The following is an 8,974-nucleotide window of genomic DNA, read 5'->3' on the forward strand; positions in this document are numbered from 1 at the left end:
TCGTCGCTGGCATCTTATTCCAATTTCACAGGTATAATTTGAGTTTTAGGTTGAATCTTTAAGAGTTTAGGTTGGTATATATCGATTTAGGATTCTTCAATGTCGACTGATAGATCTCTTCAGTTAATTGTTTCTTCTTCCATGTATCGTTTGGACTTGTGTTATTTTTGATTAATTTGGGTTAAACAGCTTCTAATCCAATTGAAAACTTCTGATTTTTGCAGGTAGCTCTCTGGGTCAGATTTCGTGAAGGTATGAATTAGGGATTTTTAATTTTTGTTTCAAACTTACGAATTCGACTTGTTTCTATGTGTAATCCCATATGATTTCACATGAACTGTCGTATTTTATAAAATATCAATAAGATTCATGTGCTGGTCCCAATATATTTGACAAAATCTGTAGCGTACTTATTTGTTGTTCTTGTTATTTGTGTGAATGTCTCTTTTTGATTTGTGAGATCATTTGTATTTTTTTTCTTGACAGATTCTACAAATCCTTTGTCCAAAGAAGACTTGAGCTTAATCGTAAGATTGTGAATCCTTTCTCTCCTTGTTGTTCTATTTTTGTTCTGCCATGTTTGTTAAGGAGATTGAATATGTTAGCTAAGTTTAGAGGTTCTGATGGGTACTGTGCCAATATTGCAAATTGTGTTTCTCTTGATCCTCCTGTTATTAGTGGTATGAAGTCGCATGATCATCATCTCCTTATGCAAAACTTAATGCCTGTTGCTTTGAGAGGATTGCTACCAAAAGGACCAAGAGTTGCTGTGACTCGATTATGCAACTACTTCAACAGGTTGTGCCAGCGTGTGATTGATCCAGAGAAGCTGATTTCTAGTGAGTCTGAGTTAGTTGAGACAATGTGCCAAATGGAGCGGTTCTTCCCTCCTTTTAGGATATGTATTGCTTTGATTGTCATCTGTAGATTCTTAGTTTGCTCAGTAGCTGCAGAAATTTTGATGTCCAAGAACTGTTAATAGATATTCTCATCAGCTAGGATTTATCTTTGCTTGTTCTCTGATTTGGCTAAATTGATGATTGATTCACATATATCTTTTTGCGAATAGTGATACTGTCTCAATACGAGTTAACCATTGACTATGAATTTGTTTTTATCGGAGTTATTCTGTGTATTACAGACTATGAACTACAGGATGTATTCGAGAAGCCACTTTGTGAAAGGAATGGAGCTGATGGTGCTGCTGATATGTTACAGGCTGTACGGGAAAGCAACAGAGGACTCAGTGGCATATGCGCTTGTGATGGGCTCAACCTGGTTCCTGGTGGGTTCCTGGTTGTTTGATCAGTTCTTTTTCAATCCCTCAGGATTCGAGTGGCAGAAGATAGTTGATGACTGGGATGATTGGAACAAGTGGATAAGCAGCAGATCTTAGGCTTGTAGTGAGTATAGTGCTTGTAATGATACAAGTTTTATGTTGCAAGTGACTATAGTGAGTATAGTGCTATCCAAACTCAATTTGCAACATAAAACTTGTAGTGAGTATAGTGCTTCTTCTGAAGTCTGAAACTCTCGTGGTTTACAGTTTGTGAAGAACAGCTCTTAAGCTTCCCCGATTTCTGCCATCTTATCTTCTAATCAAAGATGGAGATCGTGATCGTTGAGAAGAAACATGGTTAATACAGACTGATGGTTGCAAAAGGTTGATGATGCAAAAGTGTGGAGGCCAAATTCAGAAGTAAAGTTCATCTCCGATGCAATAGGCACAGTAGTTGCTTGGCCTAATGAGTCTACGTCTGAAACTTTTAAGTACTGTGTTTTATATATCTAGAATGTTATGTAGAACACTTTGTTTTCTATTGTTGAATGCACTTGACTTTTGATACAAACCACATATTTGAGAATGCAAGCACAATTAAAGTTAAAGTTAAAATCCACATATTTTAAATTCCTAAATTAAATCTCTAAACCCTAAATTAAAATTAAAATCCTAATTAAATTAAATCTTTAAAATCCTAATTAAATTAAATCTTTAAAATCCTAATTAAATTAAATCTTTAAACCTTAAATGAAAGTTAAAATCCTAATTAAATTAAATCTCTAACCCTAAACCCTAAACCCTAAACCCTAAATTAAAGTTAAAATCCTAATTAAATTAAATCTTTAAACCCTAAATTAAAGTTAAAATCCTAATTTAAAATCCAAAAACTATCTAACTTGAGTAAAAAAATCTAAACCCCAAAGTTTAAACCCTAAACCCTAAACTATGCCCTAGTGTTTATGAACATATAAGTTAGATAGTTGGAATACTAACTTATATTAATTGTTCTTAATTTTAAAATTTTATACTTATAAGAAAAAATATTCTAAAAATTGAAATACTTATATTAAATTTTTAAAGAAATAATTTCTATTTTTTTCATTAATAAACTATTTTATATGATAATTTTCTGATTTTTTCATTAATAGCCAATGGGAAGTAACCTCCCAGATTGTGGGACTAATCCTACACCGTTAGATAGCGCCGACTTTGATCTCAGCCGTCCATTCTTATTGTTGATGTGATTAATGTACACCGTTGATCTGTCTTGATAACTTTGATCTGAGCCGTTCTTTTTCTTAGCCAATGAGCATTAACCTCCAGGATTGAACTTTGGCTTATTCTCCACCATTGATGAATTAAATCCAACGGTTAAGATTTTCTCCTTCTTTTCTTTTTTTTTTGGTTAAAACTTCTTTTCCTTTTGCCTCTTCTCTTCGTATGAGAAAATCAAAGGTCCCAAAATCAAACTCTGCGAATCTTGAGCAAGCGTATCGCTCCCTCATCTCCGCTTCCAGAGGTTTATCTCGCACTCTTAGCCCTTCTCATCCTGAATCTCAGCCTCCGCCACCGCAATTAGAATCCCAATCCCCTTCTACGGTGGTTAGCTCGTTCCCAGCTCCGGTGACGCCGTCGCCTCCATCTCAGGAGGAAATTCAAACCAGAAGCAGGAACAGAGAAGAGATTCGAAGAGTGCATGACTGCTATAAGCGTCTCAAATCTTCTATTGGTCAGAGAGATGGTGGTGGGTGCTCTGCGAATCTTGAGCAATTAGAATCCCAATCCCAAGACGAAGGTACTTATAATAAGAAGAAGACGAAGCAGGATGAAGCTTCCCTCAAGGTTCCGTCAGATTTGCAGTCAGATTTTGAATTGAAATCGATCGAATTGAATTCGTATGTTATAGAATTAGGGTTTTTTTTTTCGCAGGCAAGCTATTCGTTTGTTAAAGTGAATGTCATGTCCGTCATTCGATTAGCATGTTAACTTGTAGATAAGTATATGGTCACTTAATGACTCGGCTTCCATTGGCTGTTATTGTAGTCTGAAGAGGACTTGGAACTAAAGCAGAACCTTGAGCTTTATGTCGAGAGGGTTCAGGATCCCAATCCCGAGTTGCAGAAGGCTGCTCTTGAAAGCATGAGGTAATTCATGAATCTCTTTAACCCAAATTTAACTTGATCAGCTTGGAGTTTCCGGATTGTTGCCATTGAAGCTTGTACAACTTATCACGTTTTTTTTGTGTGTTTTGTCTTGTTGTTCCCACTTGCTATTTGGAGTTTCTTGTTCTCTGGTAGTGGTGAAGATGTACTCAGAGAGGGAGTTTCTAGTTACGTTTCTATGCACTATTGTGTTGGAACTCTTTTATTTTCCTGAGCTATCTCTTTGGGGATTGTTGTTGTGTGGTTTGTTGCTTTATATTGTTGTTAGAGAGTTGGACTATGTGTATTCAGATTATCAAGAGATTGAGATGGAATCGCCCGAGTCGTTTTCCACCATGTTTATGAAGCCTATCCACCAGCCGATGTGCAAGATATTGCACCTACACAAGTGACTCTTCTTCTGATTGAGCTATCTAGTGCCAGAGGAGGAAGATGAAGATAGGAGACAAGGGCAGATGAAGAGGCATTCTATGTAGAGGAGATGTATTGGTCTTGTATTTTTAATTGATGTAGTATTTTTATAAAAGTTTTTGTATATTATTTCATGTAATAATGATAATAAAATATTGTATTTTTTATTTTTGATATGTAATTTTAATCCAAAAATCACAGTAAAGATGATTTAAATACAATTAAAATAATTAACAAAAATATAAATATTATAAAAAATATAAATTATTGAAATAATTAATCAAATAAATATTGTAGAAAAATCAAATCATGAAAATAGGTACAACCCAATCATAACAATTATTACACGTTATTATAAATATTAATAATAGCAGTGTCATAACCGCTATCGTAGTTCAATTAACTATAGCACAACGAAAAACCGCTATCAAAAGTGTCCGACTTTCTATAACGGGCGATGTCAGAGCGCTTAAGGAAATGCTATGGTAGATGAATAATTGCGTTTTTCGGCCGCTATTAATACCCACATTTCCTGTAGTGTGGGAAAGTGCCCAAACCTGTCGTGCCGGGTGGCATTGAAAAAGTGTATGATTGATTGTTTCCACTGGTTCGCCACATCTGGCACAGCCTGTGTCACAATCAATTCCTCTTTTCCGCAAATTTTCCGTAACTGGTACACAACCCGTTAAGATTTGCCACAAAAAGTGACGTATCTTAGGTGGCCACTGCACTTGCCAAGAATGTGCTTTTAACGGTTTGATGTCTGGGCCAATCAATGATAAATTGGTCTCCAACTTTTCTAACCTTGTGGTATGATATCCCGATTTGACTGTATATTTTCCAGATTTTGTAAAATGCCAACCTAGTGTATCTTCCTTAGTTGGCGCACCCACAGGAAGGGCACTTATTAGGGCGACATCTTCTGGATCAAAGATCTCCTCTAAGAGAGCAATATTCTAAAAATTCGACCGACTATCTATAAGATTGCTAACTTTTAACAATCGGTCAACACGTGAACCATTACTCTTTGCTGGTCTCGGGAATTGAGCTGGAATCCAGGGATCCTCCCAAACTGAGATGGATGTCCCCGATCCGACCCTTTTGATAAGTCCTTTATTAACCAGAGATATAGTTGAACATATACTACGCCATCCATATGATGGGGAGTATGATTTTATATTTTCCAAAGGATTGGATTTCCGAAAGTACCGCCCTTTAAACACCTTCGCGAAAAGAGACTCTGGAACCGTAATCAACCGCCATAATTGTTTGGCTAATAGAGCTGAATTAAAATCGTCTACATTGCGAAAACCTAACCCTCCTTCCGATTTACTATTGCACAACTTGTTCCAAGCCATCCAATGCATACCTCTGAAATCCCCATTTGAACTCCACCAAAATTTAGCAACCGCACTAGTAAGTTTAGAAGTGATTGTTTTTGGTAGCCTGAAGCACGACATAACATAAGTTGGTAATGCTGCAGCTATCGATTTAATCATTACTTCTTTCCCACCTTTCGATAAAAATTTTGCCGACCATCCGTTAATTCTTGTTTGCAATCTATCTCTGACAAAAGAGAAAATTTTTGTTTTAGATCCACCCAAACTCTCCGGCAAACCGAGGTAAGAGCCCATCCCACCGATATTAGTGATTCCCAAGGTAGATTTGATTTCATCCTTGATATCCTCATCTACCTTATGTCCAAACTGAATCGAGGATTTTAAAAAATTAATCTGTTGTCCTGAGACTGCTTCATACTTTTTTAAAATCCCCAAAATTACCTCACACTGGTCCTTATTTGCTTTACAAAAGAATAAACTGTCATCCGCAAATAACAGATGTGAAACCGAAGGGCTTGCATTTGCTATCTTAATACCCGTAATTAGTTTTTCCCTTTCTGCTTTCCGAATATTCGCAATTAGCACTTCTGTACAAATGATGAATAAATAAGGAGATAACGGGTCTCCTTGTCGTAATCCCCTTTCTGGTACAATTAGTCCTCTAGGTTGCCCATTAAGGAGACCTCTATATTGAACTGTTGTAATTCACCACATTATCCAGTTAATCCATTTCTCGCAGAAACCCAATTTTCTTAGAACCTTCTCAACGAAAATCCATTCCACCCTATCATACGCTTTACTCATATCAGTTTTAATGGCCATGAATTTTGCCTTACATGACGGGTTAGTTCTCAGCCCATGAAACATCTCTTGTGCAATAAGTATATTATCTGAAATCAACCGTCCTTCGACAAAAGCCGATTGTGTTTCCGAAATAAGTTTTGGTAAAACCGTTTTAAGTCTTTGACAAAGAATCTTCGATATAATTTTATAGCCCACATTGCATAGACTTATAGGCCGTAATTCCGTCATCCGTGTCTTTATTGATAATTTTTTTCATATATATATTTGTATTGTATTTTATTATTTTGTTTTTCTTTAGTTACTTTTCAATTATTTTTCTAATAAAATATAATTAAAAGAAAATGCGTAAATTAATGCAGTCATTAATAAATAAATGTGTGGGTCACATAAAAAAAAAAAGTAAAATACTGATATGATGATGATTTGGATAACTTAAATAAGGAGAATTGGAAATAAAAGATGTCTATGTTATAAAACTTGTTGTTCTATTGATTAATGAATGAGATTACAACTTATATATATACATAATAAGGGAGACAAATCTCAATTGGACTAGGAAACCCTAAAGCCCAAAGCCCACTAAGACTAACATAAACCGTCATTGGGCGAGTCTTCTAGAAGCTAGACATGGGCCTTTTAGAACATGGACATGGGCCACGGTTATGGAGTCCATCCGTTATGTGGTTTACAACACTCCCCCTTGGATGACATAACCGTGTAGATGCCAAAGGATCTTTGTAATGCGCTTGGGGATGCTGCCTCATTAAAACCTTACCAGGAAAACCCATTGGGACAAAACCACGGTGAAGGAAAAAGAGTACAGCACGCATTACTCCCCCTGTTTTGGTCATCCCTGCAAGTCCTTAAGTCTCCGCATTCCAATTTGATGCGTGAGCTTCCTTAATGTTGTTGTTGGTAGTGCTTTAGTGAAGAGATCGGCTGAGTTGTTGCTTGAACGAACTTGCACCACTTGAACTTCACCATCCTTTTGTAGGTCATGCGTGAAGAAGAACTTAGGTAGAATGTGCTTTGTCCGATCTCCCTTGATGTAGCCGTCCTTGAGCTGAGCGATACATGGCTACGTTGTCTTCACATATGATGGTCTTTGATGTTGTAGTAGCTGCGCCTTGAAGAAGGCTGCGCCTTGAAGAAGGCTGCCTACGTACCCTTGGAAGGGATCAAGCCACACGTAGTTCCTATTTATTGACCATGCCATAATCTGATCTTACCTGCATTAGCAAAACAAACTAAACCAAAGCAAACTAGACCTTCTTTGGTTAGATCAGTATAGAATAAACCCAAATAAACAAAGTAGGAAGAATAAACTTTAAAATTTAACTAAACCTTCCTTCAAACCTTTCCAGTGCCTTTGGGTTGATCATGAACTAAATTTAGACAAAGGAGGTTCACGGCAAAACATATGTCTGGTCTAGTGTGGCTAGCCAAGTACATTAACGCTCCTATGACACTGAGGTATGGCACTTCAGGACCGAGAACTTCTTCCTCGTCCTTCTTTGGACCAAATGGATCACTATCCAATCCAAGGCTTCTCACCACCATTGGGCCTGGTCAATGGGCGGGCCTGGTCCTTATTAAATATCCTTGAGTACTTTTCAGTATATGCCTTTTGATGCACAAGGATTCCATTATTCATGTACTCAGGTTGTAATCTCAAACAGAACTTAATTATTGCATAGGTCTTTCTTTTAGATATACTCAACTGTTTGGTCGATTACCCAGAAGTTTAAATTATTCATATACACTGCTATGATTACAAATCTTTTGTTTGCAAACCTCTTTATGAAAATACATGGACTAATGGGATCATTTATAACATTCCATACGCCCATTTGATCTAAGTCCATGAAAGGATTTGTCCAGCCTTATGCAGTGATATTCTCGAGAATCTTTCTTATCTTTGAGCTCAATACCCTCGAGTAATCTCATATATATTATCCAGTGGACTTATATAAATATGCAGGCATTACATCCATTAGCCGCAAATCAAATCTTTTCCTTTATATAGCCAGACTTAGCATCCACCACAAGGGAGTATGTTTCTTCATAATATATCCCCGGTCTTTGTGAGAATCCTTGTGCTATAAGCCGTGCCTTATATCTCACGATTTCATTATTCTCATTTCTCTTCTTCACAAAGACCCATTTGTGTCCTACTGGTTTTTTACATCGAATGGTGTCCTTAAGGTCGGACCAAACTCATTCCTTTTCTTAATGATTCTTAGCTCCACGTTTTATGGTCTTGTACCATTTAATCAATCAAGTCTTTGAGTGCACTCTAGTATAGACGTGGGCTCCTGATCCTCATTTATATTCATAAATTCAAGTGCTACCTTGTATGTAAATAAATCATCTTATGTCGACATTCCTTATGGGTTCCATTATGTTCCAGACATGATATAATCGATTTGAGATTTATTATGGTCAGGACCTTTAATACTTTGCAGCTTGGCGTCCCAAGCTACATTATATGGTACCTGTACCTTAGAGCCGGCCGGCCTTATCTCCATGTCTGGGATGGTTTCCTTAATAACCTCGGTTCCTATTGCACCTTTCTTTAATTTCCGAGGATTTTTTTTTTTTATCATTGGAACCTTATTGGTCTACCACGTCTCATACGTTGTCTAGACTCTGTAGCAACTTGACTAAGTCCCTTTTGGACATCAATTTGTACTGGTGCATTACAAGCTGGTATGTACGATTTTGTAACTTTCTTTTGGGTCAGCAAAGGAATATGGCAATTGATTAGCTAGCTTTTCAAATGTATAATATTATGGACCTCTGATTCTCATGCCAGAGTCCGAGGATCTTGCCAATTTAAGGATGTTTGATTCCATGATATTTCTTTTATTGCTTTACCCAGCTTGTTCGTCTCTCCACCTAAAGTAGGAAACTCGGATTCATTAAAATGACAATCCGCGTATCTATCCTTAAATAGATCACCCGTGGTTGGCTCT

The sequence above is a fragment of the Arabidopsis lyrata genome, assembly GCF_000004255.2.
Source record: "Arabidopsis lyrata subsp. lyrata unplaced genomic scaffold ARALYscaffold_5, whole genome shotgun sequence".
Taxonomy (NCBI): domain Eukaryota; kingdom Viridiplantae; phylum Streptophyta; class Magnoliopsida; order Brassicales; family Brassicaceae; genus Arabidopsis; species Arabidopsis lyrata.